Source organism: Pinus tabuliformis, chromosome 6 (genome assembly GCF_031772625.1).
Source record: "Pinus tabuliformis cultivar Carrire ecotype Pingquan chromosome 6, CPIR1, whole genome shotgun sequence".
NCBI lineage: Eukaryota > Viridiplantae > Streptophyta > Pinopsida > Pinales > Pinaceae > Pinus > Pinus tabuliformis.
In genome coordinates this window covers 1390562459-1390580981 of record NC_142292.1, presented here as the reverse complement: position 1 = coordinate 1390580981, position 18523 = coordinate 1390562459, and positions in this window count along the sequence as shown.

Here is an 18523-nt window from a genome sequence, read left to right as displayed (position 1 = left end):
ATTGTAAAATCTCTCTAGTGATAACATTTTAAACCAAGGGTTGAATTCCTTGTGTTTGGTGTCGAGGAATGAATATGCATTATGTATGTTGACGTAAGAGATATGAAATGTAGATCTTTTCACATAGGTTGATTTGTTTGACAATTTAGCCTATCTTTAATATTTTGGGAATTCTATAAAGAATTTTGTCCCTGCACTATCAAGGTTTCATGTGCAATTTTGAAGTTGTCGTTTTTTAGTGAAATATTTAGAAATTTTGATGTATCTCATAAATTTTTAATTCAGTTGGAGAAAAAAACATTTAAGATATAGCCTAGAAGCACCAGTTGAAGTGAAACATGGTAGAAACTTCAAGTTCAAATGGGCATTCCATACAAATAATGCAGTGGGGTTTTTATCAACTACTGAATGACCACACATTTGTTATTTGTTAATGGCATGAAGGACTTTTTTAATTAACTAAACACAAAGTTTATTAACTTCAAACATGCTTATTTGACTGAAATATTCTCTTAACAACAACAAATTCTAGGGCCTAAGGAGGACTTGTTTTAGAATGAGCGACCTCAATTATCTACTAGTAGTTTGGGACTTTAGAAAGGTATGTGGTTTAAGATTTATTTGAGACAATTTAAGAGGATCCATGAAGGAAAAAAGAGAATTTTGGATTTAAAACTATTGCCAAATTTTTTTGATGCTTGTTTTCTTGAAGTAGATCCTCAAGAGTGTGATTTGTTGTTTTTTTTAAAGAGAGTGTAATTAAAATCTCACATTTAAGAACTCAACGAAAAAAATTGAAGCATTTTCGAATAAACTATTACACATTTTTTATCATTGGAATTGTGTGTCTAGAAGATATTGTCTTCAGTTGTGAGAGTTCGCATTCCACATAACCATTTCAAGAAGATGATCGATATCTTTGATGTTTTCATTTGGGTTATTGTTTCTTAGAAGTTTAAGCTTGAAGGTTTGCAAGATTCCATTGCTAAGGAAGTGGATTTGAAATTTGATGAAAGCTTGGACAATTATTTGTGGAATATGGCATTGTTAACATATTTTAAGAGGAAACAAAAAGAAGAATAAGAAAATAATCTTAGAGGTGATGAAAATAGGTTCAGAAAAAATTGACAATCATGAACTGAAACAATTTTTGTGGGACTTGTAGTTCAATACTACTGTAATCCATCAGGAAAGTCTTCTACAACATTTGGAAATGAAGTGTTGACTTCATGTGTTGTGAATATTGGTGCTAAAGTTGCATCTTTTTTGTGTATTGAGGATGGAGTTGCTCGACCAAGAGGTGCGACTCTCCCATCAGGTGGGGAAGATATATCAAGGCATCTCCCTGATCACAATTCTCTGATGATGACCCTCAAGCAGGTCTGGTGTTATTTCTTATGTTGTTGGTGAAATAATCAATGAACCACATTGTCACATGCCAAAAATATAAAGTGTGTTTTATTAGATAAAACAAATACCCTCACAAAATGAAAACCCTTTGTTACTAGTGCTAAAGTTCTATCATATATGCAACTAGGATAATTTCTAAAAATAGTTGCTCCTTGGTGTAATATTTTAGAATAGAATCTTAATCTTACCCATGCAATTATCACCTTATTGCAATCTTCTAACTTTATCTTCTCATTCTAAAACTGGAGGTATTACTAAATTCCCACCAATTATAGCCATGAATCCACAGTCATTGTCAATAGAATTGAAGTGCCAAAAACACGTGATATTTTTCAAGAATTCAATGCCAGATTTAATCTTGACCATTTACATAACTAATACAACAATCTAGAGACTTCCTGGAGCAATGAGTTAGGGTTCAATCTATAATTTCAATGGTTTTAAAATAGAGGTTGGATATAAAATGATCCCCAAGGTAGAAAAAATAACACCACTCTTCCACATGTGATAGAGGTTCATATCTAAAATTATTTATTATTTTCAGTATGGTTCAAACAAGATTCAATTAGGTTTCTATGGTGATCTCCACTTCAAACACATTCAAAAAAATCGATTCAACCAGAGTTAAGCATTGATCATCCATTGGCAAGGGTAGTGGACTATGTATATCACTTTCATTTCTTTTGTGAGCCACCTACAACTACGTATATGAAGGGGTTTGGGACTAATAATACTTCTTGATTAACTTCCAAAAGAGTTGAATCTCTTGTTGGAAAAGATGTAAGACATTTAATAGATGGGATAAATATTTTGGTTGGTAACTCAAAGCTAATGTCTAACTATGGAGTGCCTAGCCTTCATTTGCAAAGGATTATTTAAAGGATATGGAATAACATGTTAAAATAGGAATTTTGTTGGCCTTGATAAAATACTAGTGGCAATGTTGGCCATTCTGATCCATTTAAAAGGGAGGTAGTTGTTGTCATAGAAGGTCTAAAACAAATGGGCATACACCTACTCATGGTTACAAGAGATAACTAGACAACAAATCAAGTTGTTATGCAAGATTTGGGTACTTAAGATGTCAAGGTTAAGGCCATTCCTGTTGGAAAACATGAAACCATTAGTTCTCTTCAGAAGGATGGAGTTTATTTGGAATGATTTGTCAATGAAATTTTATTTCTTCAAAATAAATCACCATCTCCATATTTCCAGGACTTAAAATGTTAGGAATAAATTATGTTTAAATAGTAGGGTAAACAACAACTTATATTCAGTCAATTTGAAAAAATTTCATGCTCTATCCAACAAAATTTAAGTCATGCCCTTACAAATTGGAATATCAAAACCCCAAGCAATGTTTTTGGCATATATGCAAATATCTTGATGTCTTGTGTAGTTTTCCCTATTTTAATTAATACAATCGATATGCTACTAAACTTTGAGGATGGAAAATCCTTATTAAAGGAAATTATGAAGAAATTATTATTGCTCTTGAAATAGATAGATTCAACATTATTTTTTGAAAATATGACTAGTCAATCCAATTCCTTGGCATTCGTAAACTTGTGTGAGGATCGGTTATATTAGTTCACTTAAAGTGGAAATTGTTCAACTTAGAGTCTATAGTAATACATGAAAGAACTTAATAATAATCCTCAACAATTTATTAATTAATTAATTTTCTAATTCATTGTATTCCAGTAACACATACATTTCAGGAACCAACTAGGAGACCTGCTTGAAGCTTTCTTATTGACTCTTCCTAACTCCTTTCTCACTCACCTACTCCCATCATATGATGGAGAATATACTCTTTGAAGTGTGCCTTCACCCCTTATGATTGGACCAAAATATCTACTATATCTTCAACGTTCCTCTTAAATAGCTATAATTTTCTCAATAAACCCAACTATTCCATGAATATGAATCAAGTAGAAATCCCCCCTTGTATCTTCCCTTAGGAAAATCCAACTTGAAAAAATATTGCTCCTAAAATAAAACATGTTAAATTTCCTATCATTTGGGTGGTTGTAGCCACAAATGAAGTATGCCAAAGTTACTGGAATATGTGTTTTAACATAGTTTTCCAACTGGTCGAGGAAGCATTTACCCTCTTCACCCATACTGGCATAGACAATATAGCTATCTAACCAAACTTTGGTTCAATATTAGATGGGAACAAATGGCAATAAATATGAACAAGAAAAGGCAAAATTGAATTTTGTACTAATAAGCAACCTAGGAAATACAAACCCCATTAAGTATATGTGTGTAGGGAAGACCATTTTTACTCTTTGTAGAATATGCAAACACTATGACATATGATATGAGTGAAAAGTCATTGAGATTTAGGGATGAAGAAATAGCCTAAGCATTGCTATCACAAGACTAGGAGTAGAGCTACGTGTTTTTGCCTTGAGGTTACATCCAAGGGATGAATCCAACTTTGTTAACAGATAATGATATCATTATTGAATAGTAATGCTAGAAAATATATGCACTTTTCCAAGACTTTGAATGCTCAAACCATACGGGGAAACCCTTTGTCTATTCTTCCACAATGATATGAACAATATTCTAGGGTTTTGAGCCCTTTTTGAATCTATGACTTTCATTGGACTTAATCCTATCCTTTTCATTCATGTTTATTTTTTATGAATGAAATATTTTCCTTATGAATGTTTCTAGAATCCAACAATTTAGAATTTAACTTTCTTAGGTGAATTTTCTCCATCTTAAATTAATTTATTTTGATATTTGGCATGTGAACCCTCAGACTCGCTCATTTATATTTGCTCAAGTTTATTTATTTGTAGATAAACAAATTATGTTTCTTAACTTTATTGGATTATGTACCCTTTCTTTCCCTCTTTCCTTGTCCCCTACTTGTTAGTTTCCCATTTCATAGTTTTTCAAACATTCATCTCAAGCCATGTTGTCTTCTTCCTTCATTTTCCCCCCTTCTTGGCCAGTTGATTTCCATACCATACCCATCCTTTCTTTCCATGATTTGATCGATCTCACCCTTTCTTTGCACCTTCACAACTACAAAATTACATGAACAATGAGAGGACTATGACATTGATGAAGGTCCAAAGTGTTATTCAAGTAGCCATGCCCCACTGTAAGATATTCAATTACATTGATGGTAGGTAGTGTGGTGTAGCATCCCAACTCTATTTTGTGCAGATGGATGATATTCCTTTTAATAGATTTGAAGGAAACAAACTATTGTGAGCTCTCTAAACTTTAGCATTGCCTATCCCTTTGACAGAATATTTATTTCCTAACTACTAAGAAAATCGTCCTATAAGTGGGTGTTCTCAGATGAAGAGTATACATTTTGTATGGATGTCTTCAAACTAACTGTGTAGAAATTTCTAGTTCAAATTTTTCCATTTTTTCCATCCTAAACTCAATTTTCTCATTTATTTCATCTTTAACATGTGACTGAATGTCAACAAAGTCTTCTTCATATATTTTCAATCTTATTATCTTTGCATATAAATAGATAAATAAATTCCTCATTTTATCATCCAATTTACCTTCCAGGAACAATTGAATTAGTTTATTCTACTAAAGCAATTCATGTGAACTAGTTTCCAAGCATGAATTTCTCTTGTTGTTTCTCCTTAGCAAATTGAGATTGAATAAAAATTTTCCTCAAGAATAAAACAAGTGAATATTTCTTTCACATGTCACCTCTTCTCAAACTCAATATCTCTTATTTATATGAGTTTCTTCTCTTGAGGTTAATTCTTCTACTGCCAATTACAATCAGTCTACGACCTAAGAAAACCAAGTTTAACAACATTATAGATACAACTTGTGAAGAACATAAAACAATATATGACCTAATTGAGTTAAATATATTACACATTGTAGCTAAGTTTAAGAGTAGTTGTAAGTTGTATGAAAAGACACCCTCACAAACACCAATCAATGGAGATATTTTAAATGTAAATAATAGGTGTAAGATTTCTTGAATAAACCTAATAAATTTCAGAGTATTCATTTAAGTAACAATACATAGATAAGAATCTTAAAAGGCAAAAAATTTACTCAATGAAAATTGCAAGAGACAAATATGAAGCTTAAACTCAACTTGGACTTTGTACACATCCAACCTGCGACAAATGTATAAATTGAAGTTGCAATTGAGAGCCATGATAGATCATGCTCTTTCCTTGTACAATTAATCCAATGGAGAAATGTTTCTTTGGTCTCCCCATGATGCAAAAGTTGGATGATATCATTAAAGAGTTGCTAATTCTCTTGAATATTTGGTAGCTTTCAGAGAGTCTGTAACAGACAAGGTGTGTATACTCGCAAATATTCAAAATATCTGAAATATGGTAATATCCATAATAGGACAAGTAATATTTACATATAAGTAATATTTATATATAAGAGTGTTGAATGTACAAGTCATATCATTGGTTCCAAATGAGTGTTGAAATTCAATTGCAAGTTGAATTTCTGATCTTGGTAATAACTTGTGAGAGAATTATTATTCTCTTCAAATTCTTATGGTCTGTAGAAAATATGGATGAGTGTTAGGATCCGAAGATATTGGGGTTGTCTTGGTTTTTGAAATGGATATTTTTTAGGATGTAAATAAATATAAAAGAAGAAATTCAAGTGGGTACATTTGGTTAGACACATTGGAAGGGTGTGTAAATGACATAATGTTAGAAACAATTCCAAAATTCCATTTGTTTTCCATATTTGATATTCTTGTTGGGTATGTGGAGATAACATGCAAAAATGATACTATGGGGCACAACTAGTTAAGAATGGGCCAATAGTGGAAATTATAATAACCTAGATTTATATATTTCTTTTAACACCAAATTTACATCACAGTAAAAATTCAAAGAATTTCATCTTTAGCCTAAGTACATGGCAGAGTAATTGTTGAGGTGTAAAGTTTTATTAGAGGCATTGTTTGTTTGTTTTGGTTAGAAAAGGGTTTTCTCTTGGTTTTATGTGACTTTAAATTTATCATTTGTAGCATGTTGAGAAATGGGAAATAATAATGTGTGACATTTATTTTGTAGAAATTGTTGTTGAATGAAAGGATATAGGGTTTAAACAAGCTACAATTTGCTTTGGTAAAGGCAGAGGAACATCTTAAAAATATGCCTAAGAATACACCATATACAAAGTTTGAACACAAGTAATATATGGTTTTCTCTTTTGCATATATGTTATTTTTCCTACCTCATTCAGGTCAATTTTTCTATTGTCCTACATGATTGATACCTTCTTGTGACAAGAAGACTTTAAATATGAATTAATATGTTCCTGAAACAAATCAGATTCAAAGATTATAGATATGAAAGAGAAAAAAATGTCAATTCCTTCGTTTGATTGTTACTTGACTCTGATATGGGTAGGTTAGAGGAAATGAGATTGAAAAAAGGATGGGAAGACAATGTAGAGCATGTATTGGATAAGATTCATTTATTATTAGAGATCCTTTAGGCACCTACACCATCAACTTTGAAAATGTTTCTAGTAGGGATTCCTATGATTTTTAATGATGTGATTCTTTCACCTCATGGCTATTTTGAGAAAAAATGTTTTAGGAATGCTAGACATGACATAGGTGGAGAGGTAAATAAATATTTTGTAATTGCAATGTCCATTCCATGGTATCCCGTCTTTACTGTTTGATTATATTTTGAATTTTTCCTTCGATTTTGTTTTGTTATTTAACCATGAAATTGAAAATACTTGGTATCATGTCCATTTAAACATCCAAAGCTTGAATATGAGATTAATATTACATGATATTAATTGAAATTCGTTTAGCTATTTTGTGTTAAGAAAATTTCATGACTATTAGAAAAGTTTACCTTCATGTTATTATTTGAACACAAGTTATCTATATACTTGACGAAGTTCATGCATTAGAGAATTAAATGTGCCGTGAATAAAATGACAAGGATTAGACATCACATCTCATATTATTTGATTTCACAAGTTATCTACAGTTTGAGCTTTTTAGCATGTAACTTAGTTGGATTTATTATTTATAAGCTTTCTCTAAAGGTGGAATACTAAGTTACTAAGTTGTTCTTTTCTATGGTGACATTTTAATTTCTTTATTTATACAGGTCAATTAACCACATAGTGTCCACTATTCGGCCCAACTGACAATTTTTTTTCGAGTTTCTTGCTTTTATGGAGAAAAATGACATTGACATTGCCAATGTTGAGGTATATGTCGTATAAATATTCTATAGTATACTTTAGTTTATATTACAATATTCATCGTATTTCATGTCTTATACTCTACATTGTATATTCTTTCATCTTCAAGAGAGGAACTCAATATTCATGGTAAGAACCAAGAATTGAAGAAAGAGGAGAATAGTAACAATATAGAAACAACTACAAAAAGAGAAAGAAGAAAACCAGTCTAGTGATACCCTTAGAGCCAATATCTTGCATAAGACACATAGATAGAGATTGATGGTAAAGTCTTTAAAGTTGGTGAATTCATTTGCAATGTCTTGGAAACATAGTGATAATGTTTTGAAGTGATGAAACAATATTTCATGTCAAAATTGTAGTCGAACCAATATAAGTTGGAAACTCATATTGTAATACTTGACATTTTATATAATATAATTTATGGTTGAAATTATTTATAGTTGCACGTGATATTATTCAGTGTTGTAATTAACATATGTGACTATGCATTTTCATACTAGATGAATATGCACATTATATGGCATTTTTTTTATTTAGTCGTAAAATCATACTAATTAATTTGCGTTGGTTAATATTGAACACATAAAATCAATCTAAAGCTACTAAATTAGTAGTTCAAATTGATTAATGATGAACAAAAATAAAATGAATACACCACTAAATTCGTTGTTTATAATGATTATTAATGAATGTAAATGAAATGAATATAAACTACTAAATTAGTCATTTATATAATGAATATGAAACTACCAAAAAAATATGAATGGCTATTGCAAATGATATATTTGTGATTACAAATGACGACCAAATTTTGCATGAATTCAACTATTAGTAGCCAATTTACAGTATCTTATAACATGACCAAAATGTAGTCATATTTCTTTAGCCATTAATTGGTTTCAAATGGTGACTTAAGTTTTCATATATATGACTATTAGTAGCTAATTTACAGTATCTTATAACATGACCAACATTTTGATCATATTTCTTTGGTCATTAATTGGTTTTCTCGGGTGATCATATAGAAATATGTGTTTTTGTATATTTGGTCATTACTTGTGGCAATTAATTACTAAATTAATGACTAAATTAATAACCAAATTAATGACTAAATATACTACTAGACGATAAAATTGAGACAACTAATTAATGACTAAGTTAAAAATGACTAAAATTTAGTCGCACTATAAGATATTGTAGATTAGCTAATATTGGTCGCCGACTGAAAAATGGTCGTTTATATGCAAATTTTAGTCCCTTTTTTAGTAACTAATTAGCCATTTTATACTAGCGTTTCCATCATAAAAAGGGTCCCTACTCCTCAAAAGCAGAGGGATTTTAGGAGCTTCTTGGGCTTGGTTGGATATTATAGGATATTTACCAAAGACTTCAGCAAAGTAGCCTCATCATTGTTTGGATTGCTGGCTAAGGACTCTAAGTTTTGTTGGTCATATAGTTGCCAAGAGGCCCTAAAGATCTTGAAAGAAAAATTAACTACTACACCCATGCTTAGAGGCCCAAATTGGTCTCTTCCTTTTCCTATCCATGCTGATGCATCTCACAAAGATATAGGAGCAACTCTAGGCTAGATAGATGACAAGTTTCCTTATTCCATTTACTTCATTAGCAAAAATATGTCTAAGCATGAATTAAATTACACTGTAACTGAAAAGGAACTCTTATGTATTGTCCACTCTTTGAATAAGTTTAGACACTACATCACTGGATATCATACTTTTGTGCATACTGGACACGCAACTATTAAGTACTTAATGAACAAGCTTGATGTGAATGTTAGAACTATTAGATGGTTGCTTCTATTACAATAGTTTGATTTAAATATTGTTGATAAGCTAGGTAAAGAAAATGTAGTTGCATATTTTTTGTCTAGACTTGCTTTTCCTCCAGGTGTGGAAGGATGGTCGATGATCAACTTCCAAATGAGCACTTATTTGCTATTTCAAATCTCTCTCCATGGTTTTTTGACATAGCCAACTACCTAGTTGCTGTAGAGTTCCCTCCAAATTTGTCATCCAGGGAGAATAGAAGAATTGTAACGAAGAGTGCCCCTTTAACTTAGATTGAGGGAAATCTCTTCAATTTGGGACCAGATCAAATCTTGAGGAGACGTGTTAGGGAAAAGGAAGTCTTTGACATCCTCTCAGCTTGTCATGATGGGCCTTGTGGAGGTCACTTTGCTGCCAAGAGGACAACTTTTAAGGTTCTACAAGTCGGTTACTACTGGACCACTCTCTACCAAGATTCAAGAAGATACACCATTTGATGTGATCAATGCCAAAGGATGGGAAAACCTACTCCCAAGTATGGAATTCCCTTGCAATGTCAAGTGGATTTAATTTGACAAGTGGGGCATGGATTTCATTGGGCCAATTGATCCAGCATTAGGGCAGAAATAGTACATCATTGTTTGCACTGATTATTTGAAAAGGTGGGTTGAGACAAAGGCTGTCAAGGTAGAAACAACGAAGAAAGTGGTTGAGTTCTTCAGGGAGAATGTGTTCTACAAATTTGGATACCTCAGAGAGCTAGTCACTGATTGGGGAGATCAATTCATATTACATCTGATCAAGAATTTGTTAAGGCACCATCATATCAAGCACATAAAGTCTACGACCTATCATCCTCTAGCCACTGGATAAGTAGAGGTCACCAATATGGAACTAGAAGGCATACTTGCCAAGGTTGTGATAATCAGCAGAAAGGATTGGGTAGATACATTAGTGGAGGTCACTTGGGCCTATAATACAACTTGGAAGAAAACTATTGGTTTCACCCCTTATGACTTGGTCTATAGAAAGAAGGCTTTGCTCGCCATTGAGTTTGAGTACAACACTTTCATAATTGCAGCAAAATTGGATTTTGATGTTACAAAGGCACAATAGGAGAGGTTTCTTGATTTAAATGCCTTGAATGAATTCAGAATGCAGACCCTCCTACACATTGAAGTTATCCAATTGCAAAGGAAGGTCTAGCATGATGGGAACATCAAGGACAAGGTTTTTCAAGAAGGGGATTGGGCTCTGCTATATGACTCTAGGTTTAAGGAATTCAAAGGAAAATTGATGAAAAGGTGGTTAGACCCATACCTGATAGACAAATGACATGACAATGAAGCTGTTAAAATCAGGACCATTGATGAGGAAGGGATTCCCTTGCTTTTCAATGGCTACAGAATGAAGGTTTACATGAAGCCTATGTCCAAGGAAGAATTCATCCACACCATCAGTAGAGAGGTGAATTCAATTGGAAGTGTCTGAGATTCCAAGTCACAACATTCCTAGATACTATTTTTGTTTTGGAAAAAAAAAAAAAAAAAAACAATAAGAGGTAAGGATGAAAACCTCCATGAGGAATTTGAGACCAACACTCGGTTGAAAACATCCTTGAAGTAGCCCATCAACAAAAAAAAAGGAAGAAAAAAAGATCCATGGGTGAATACCTCCCTTGAGGCACTAAGGGCAGACATCTAAGTTGAAAAACTCTCTTTAGGTAGTGTGTGTGTCCCTTGAAAAAAAAGGAGAAAAAAAGAGGAAAAAGGATAAAGAACAAAGGAAAATGTCATCCACAACCTATCTTATAATAATTTCTGTGATTTTGTAGGTTTTGAGGACAATGGAAAATTCCATAGCTATTGGGACAACATGCTCAAGTAAATTTTTCCTTCCATACACTCAATACCCTCCATGAAAACCATCTACTCACCACTCTCACCCATCCTCGGGGCTCAGAAACCCATTTTCAAGCCCTTGCTAGAATGATATAGGAAGATCCTGTAGCACTACATGAAAGTCCCAAAATTCTACAAGAAGAGGACCTGATTGGGAAAATCATCATGCAGGACCTATCCAAGGTTAATTAGGGTCCTCCCACCTTGATGCATCACTAACCCATCATCCATGCATCCCTGATTCACAAAAAACACTATCTTTCAAAACCAACCCTAAGCTCTGTCTCATCCAAACAATTTCTATAAAAGAATAAACACAGAGGACATTCCCTCCATTTCCATAGCCCTTCACTACTTAGTCAGGGCCCTAACATCATTCCAAACCCCATACACTCTTTCTCATCACTCCCCTGAAGTTGAAATCCCTTGAAAGAAAAGAAGGGCTGCTAAAGGATTTCTTGTATCATCCCATGCAACTATTGCATACAAGCTTGAAGTCATTTTTTTCCTTCCCATCAAGTTGCCTAGATGATGGCATCATTCTGAAGCACCCTGCCAGTCCAAGAAGGGCTCTATAGTAGCACCAATGGCACCTAGGATATCATGAAAGAACCTACGCACATGACCAACACCAACAATCAAACACATAGGAGAAAAGAAGGTATACACATGAGTAAAAGGACAATAAGGTAACTCCTTGAGTAACAACAAATAGATCCAACACTCCAACATGCATCGATCGAGCACAAGGTAGTCACAGGTATGGTAACCTCTAATCTCCTCCCTAGGTGTAAATTAATGAAAAATGTATGAATGTCGAGGCAAGGTATTTTTATAAGTTGGAGGTGACTAGTTAACTTGGCCACCCCCAGTCAGTGAATGAAAAGTGATTTATCAGTCATCATGCAATCTAGGAGTGTCACATTAGTAAAGATCAATTAAGAGGGAGTGGGTTTTGATTACGAGGGAGGAGAGATTGATCACTCCAGGTGGGCCAACGGTCCAAATGAGGAAAACTCTTACTACTCCCAAGTCATCATAGTGCACTGAGCCCTAGCCAAAAATAGCATATAACATACCAAAGCTGAAATTCTCTTACATCTTTTCTCATTTTGAAATCAGTTAAGGTAAGGATGATCCTGGGAAGCTATCAAGAGGAGTTGAACCCTACTCTGTCATTCCTACATGAGGCAACTACATGAAGCTATAGGAAGCTACAAGAAACTACATGAAGCTACAGGAAGCACAAAAAATAGCTACAAGAAGCCTCCAAGGGTGTAAGAACACTGCCAAGGGTTGATTTGGTCTTCAATTATAATTATACTAGGCCTTATGGTGAAATGTAAGTGGCCCCTCTCATTCTTCTATCCATGATTTACATGCTGGTGTACTTGGAATTATCTTAGTAATATCAGTCATCTTGTGGATTAAAAATGTTTTTCTTGCTATAAAGTAGAGGGTTATACATATTTATCATGAGATAGAGATTCCAACCCTTTTTTCCCTTTGCATTCATATTGGATCCTATCATAGGAAGAAATCCTCCTACACCTAGTTGAAAGTAGAAAAGAAGATGGGATGGGGATTTAATATCAGAGAACCTACAGATACTAAGATAATTCACCTTCATCCCCCTATAGTATATATTTTCATTAGGCATCAATGGTTAGTGGTGAGAACCAGTATTGCAGCAATAATGTTGAAAATCTTGGGCTGCCTACTTTACTCTTATCAACCCAGTAGTTCGTAACAAACTTGGAAGCGACGGTGTTATATGCACAAGTACTAGTTCTTACTGCAGGTTGTCACTTGGTCAGCCGGTGCAAAATCACTAGGAGCTCAAGAAAAATTCTATGGGCTCTAGAAGAAGCTCTATATGTGATGAAAGGAGAGAAAGACTACTCTACAGATACTATTCTAACTACAGAAAGGAGAAAGTCTGAAATGTAAAGCAAAACTAGTAAACCCAAATTAACCAACTAATCCAACTTTTGTAGAAAGCACTATGAAAATCATGAAAAGAATGCCATTACCTACTTAAGGAATTAAAAAAAATCTAACTAAGTTATTTCTGGAAGTAAATGAGCAAAAAAACATCTTTTTGGATTTTTATGTGAATTTGACATGCATGTAACTTATTGTTTGGGAATGTGGCCGCAATAGGTGGCGTTGGAGGGCGGTTTTGGTATTTGAGAGGATGTAGGATGGTGTGGATGGGTACTAGGGGGTCTCAGATGGCCTTTTGGAGGCTTTTCCCACACTCAACCTTCAAAAGAAAGCCTATAGGAAAATCTACAGGAGGACACAGGAAATTTATAGGAGGAAAAATAACGTTCTATAGGAGGCCTGCAGGAGGAGGCTGAGAGCAGTTTTCATTGTTTTGAGGGTGTGAGAGTGGGTGAAGAAGATGTATGAAGGTTGGAATGAGGTGTTAGGGTGCCTATAGTCTACCATGAACCATCAGGAGAGAGAAATATGGTTGGATTTGCTCAAGGAGAGAGGAAGAAATTCTAGGAAAAATGCAGGAAATTAAAGCAGAATTGAGGTGAGGTTTAGGAGACCAATAGGGCATGGATTGGATGGAGGGTGTGATTGCTGATAAGCTGGCCTACTACTGGAAGAGATATGCTACATAGAAACTAATAGTTAACCAAGGAAATCAAGCAAGAAGTGAAATGAATGCATTGAGGAAAAACAGAGTTTTGCATAAAATGTGTCTAAACTATGATCTATGAAAGGAAATGTTGTGAAATACGGTAGGAAAGGAAAGAATGAAGGAAGAATAATTAAAAATAATGAAGTAAACATGATGAAGAAGATCTAAAGCAAAGCAAAACTGGACTATTAACCTTCTAAAAAGTTTCAAACACTAGAAGTTCTATGAAGGAGGAAAATTTGTGTTTTTGGGGAAGCAAGAGGGTCTTGCCTCAAATCATGGTCCCAAAGGGAGGAAGAGAAGCCAAGGCACTGTTTCTGGCCTTTTGAATCTTTTTTGATGACTGTTTAACCTGCTACAGAAAGCACAAATGGAAGCAAACTACTAAATCATCAAAAGCAACCTATTCTTAACCATAAAAGAAATACATCTAACAACAAACTAATCTACAAACTAAAACAAAGCATACAAATACAAGTAAAGGGAGCTTGGCTACTTGGATTGGGCCCTAACCAAAGGGCTTCAACCCTCTAAGTTAACTCAGTCCTAGCTCAAAAGGGATTCCATCTTTATTTTCAAAATAATAACAAGATTACATGAAACTGTCACAAAATAATAAGATCGAAGTTGAGCAGAGTTTACATAAGCAAAAATCCAACAAAAATCCAACCCTAGTGAGGCCCTAGGCCTCTCTAATTATAAAAATGGAGCTACCAACAACTTCCTTAAAATCAAGGAGGCTTGGCTCCCAAAACTCAAGATAATCATCAGTCATCCTCCACTTGCTCGGCTGCCTTCTAGTGCATGATTCAGCTGCCTATACTTCGAGCTGAATGAAGTGGAATTGGAAGTGATGAGTAATAAATGAGGGGGATTCCCTCCTATAAGTCCTCTCCTTTATCCACTTTGATTTATTGATGCTATTTGTCCACTGGATCCTTGACTTTAACCTCAAAATTCATCAATAATCTGTATTAAACACATGTTAGACCACATGGCATCATAACTAACTCAACTCACTCCATAAGCATAAATATAATCAGAAAATCATACAATAAGCTAAGAGAATGGTTGATTTGACTAGGTTAGGAGGTAAAACGAGCCCACATAATTACCCATTTATGAGGCTCATCATCACCCCCTACTGAGGGTGTTGCTCATCCTCTGAGCAACTTAGTCCATCTCCTCATCTTTTATGGCCCTGGTGGCCTCCCTAGCATCCCAAGCCTCTGTTGTGGTCTCCTCTTCCTTGTCATAGAATCCTGCCTTCCTTTTTATCTCTTCCCACTCCTCCTCTTCCTCTTCTTCTCTTCTACCTTCCAGCATGCCTAATAGCAGTGGGGGACTCAATTTGAGGCCAATCAAGTTGACCTTCAACCTCTGCATGGAGCGCTTGTACATTGGCACTCTTCTTAATGCCTCCTTCATCCTCATGGGGGAATGATATTCCCTAATCTGTAGACTATGTGGTAAGGTGTTCCATCTCCTCATGCATGCATGCACACAGTCATCCCCAAGTAGCCTTTTCATATCCTCAAAGTGTGTAATGGCTTGTTCCTGGTCACTTATATATCTAGGGGAAATCTGAGGATTATTGGCTAGCAGGTTATGTGTGCTGATGAGTGCCATGGGATCTAATGGCTCGACTCTTATCATTAATGGATCATTCTACTCTTTTATCATCAATCTTCTTATTTCTGCTTCCCTCAACTCTTCATGGTTCATCCATGAGGCCATGGCCATTAGTTGCAGGTTCCCTAGCTTGGCATCGGGGTCCAATACATTCAAGTTTGTGAAGGCCATGTTATGTAGGTAGAATTTGACCATATTTGCCTTATCTTCTGATGTGCTTTGGTCACATAGTTCCATAAACTGTCTATAATCTTAGAAAGGCATTGTGCCTCTTTGTGCCAAAGTCTTTATCTGAAATTGCAACCATTGGTCCTTGAAATATAGGCCATAGGATTTTACTGGTGTTCTATGTTGCAATGCCTCCATGGATAAGCTAGCCATGCATGCCAACTGGGTCTCTTTCTCTTGTAGCTACCTCCTTAGCAATGCATTTTCAGTTTCAAGGTGGCTTCTCGTAATTGCTTCGCTAGGTCTGATATCACTCAGCTCTCTGCCCATTTCTTTGAGTTTGTTTTCCATATGGCCAACATCCTCAACTCCCTTGGATTTGGTTATTTGCATCCATCTATGTTTTCTTATTCTCTCTTTCTCTAATTCAAAGAATAGTGAAATTGCAAACTTTTGTGGAATTATCCTTCCTCCCTCAAGCAGATTGTAATAGGAAGCCAGACTAGGCTGGGGATTAGGTTCTTGTATCTCTAGTTCTTCCTCCTTCCCCTGTGGCTATTCTTCTATCCTTTTCTCAAGTTGTTAGGTCTCCTGTAGTTTTGGTAGTGTCTCCTGTAGAACTGTCTAAGCCTACTGTAGGACTATTTTTGGGTCCTGTAGTACTACCTTTTCCTTCCATGTTGAAGATCTAGGAGTCCCTCTTTCATATGTGATAGGTGCCTTGGAATGGGATTCTTTTCCTTTGGCAGAGGGTGAATATTCAATTGTAATTGGGACTTTTGAAGAGGGCTGAGGTTTTCCTGTTTTGATTCTTGTGCTCTTCCTAGCCCTGAAATACATGGAGGCCTACCTTTTCCTCTTTTGTTTTGACTTAATTGGTCCACTGAGGGTAGCGAGGGTAGCTACTGCCTCCCTTTCCAAAGTCTCAGGGGACCTTTCTCCTTTTTTTGTCTTTTCTGCCTCTTTTTCTCCTCCTTTTGTCTTTTTTTCTGTCTCTGATTGCTCTGTTTCTTCCTGCTCTATTTCTTCAGCTTTCTCCTCCTCTATATTAGTTTCTTCCTCCTTCCCTTCTTGTTCTACTAAGTCACCAGTTGCTTCACCTTCCCCCCCTTTCTGCTCTTCCTCCTTACTGCCAGTGGGATTGATATCATAGGTTAGGGTCTTTATGTCATCCTAGGTTAGGGTCTTTATGTCATCCTAGGTTAGGGTCTTTATATCATAGGTTAGGGTCTTTATGTTAGCCCTTCTAATGCCATTTTCATCCTCTACAGGGGTTTCACTATTTTGGAAAAAGGTTTTCTTAGCAGCCTGGCCAATTGGTTTCTCATCCTTACTCCAAGGCGGCTCAAGAGGAAGCGTAGTGACCCTACTGATAAATTCAGGGGTTATCTCCATGGAAAGACCTCTAAAGGTGACAGTGGCATGTGTTCGAGTGTGAGGGACCAAAGAGTGGGCAAATTCTTGGGTAATTTCCTCATCAAACCCTCGGGATTTCTCAAAAAAGTTCATCCAATTTGCTCTTGTGAATATGTCCACTACTTGGGGATGTGCATGGAGCTTGGAGAAGTTGGTGGGCTCCTTCTTCATAAATCCTCTTGTCATTTTGTTTATACTCCTTTGGGAAACCAAATGTGGAGATGGAGACAACGATTTTTGGAGAAAAATCAGAGAAACAGAGGAGACTGTGTGTGTTTTTTTTTTTTTTTTTTTTAAGTAGAAAATTTTTATGCATTTCCTCCTCCTAAAGGCTTTATTTCCTCCTCAAATTTAAACCACTACTTGCATATATTGATATTCAATGGGGGAATGCATGGAACTTATCTCCTTAGACCAAAAATCATGCTAAAGCCCGTGTTTTCTCCCTTCAAAACAACTCACTGCCCCTCCTGCAGAAGACTGTTGTCCCTCCCATAGAATTATTGTAGGTGCTCCTATAGAACCTGTAAGTGCTCCTGTAGAAAACGCTGAGAGCAGGAATATGGGAGAGATCAATGGAGAATGATGGTTACGAGGCTGTGGGGGCATGAGGAGACTGTTGTAGCTAAGTTTCGAGGAGAGAATGAAGGAAAAGGTGGTGAGAGTGCTCGGGGAGGAGTACTTATTGCCCTTTATGGATATTTCTAGTGATGGAGGGTGAGCTAGCATAGTATACATTGGCCATATTCAGACCGTTGGTCCCCACCTACCTTGTCATCATGGCCCCTCCTCATAATCATCCCTCTTGATTGCATCAGAGTTCACACTTCCTCCACTACCTTTCCTTGACATATTTCTTGAGTTTGACTGTGCACACGTGTGGGTGACATATTCGGATGAGTGGAGTCAACTAGATGAATATGGCCAAGTTAACTGGCCACCTTTCCCTCATTCAATCTCAACTAGCTAATTTCTTTTGCATGCCTTCTAATTACACAAATGCAAACTAAGGAGTGGGTTAGTTACTTACCTGAGATCCGAATGTATTTGTTGTGAGGTGTTGTGGCTCTCTCTCTGTTGCATGTCTTTGTTTCTTTTGATGCATGTTTTCTACTTGTTGATGTGTGGTTGTGTCTTGTGTAGGTTCTTCTTTGGTTGTATCTGGGCTTCAGGTGTCTTCTTCAACTTTCATGTTTGCACTCTCTTGCTGCTGATGCTGGATTTTAATAGGATCAACTGCTACAAGAATTCCTACAGGAACTCCTATAGCTGCTTCTCCCCTTGAAACTTTAGCTTCTCTCTGTGCTTGAAGCTATGAGGATGATGTC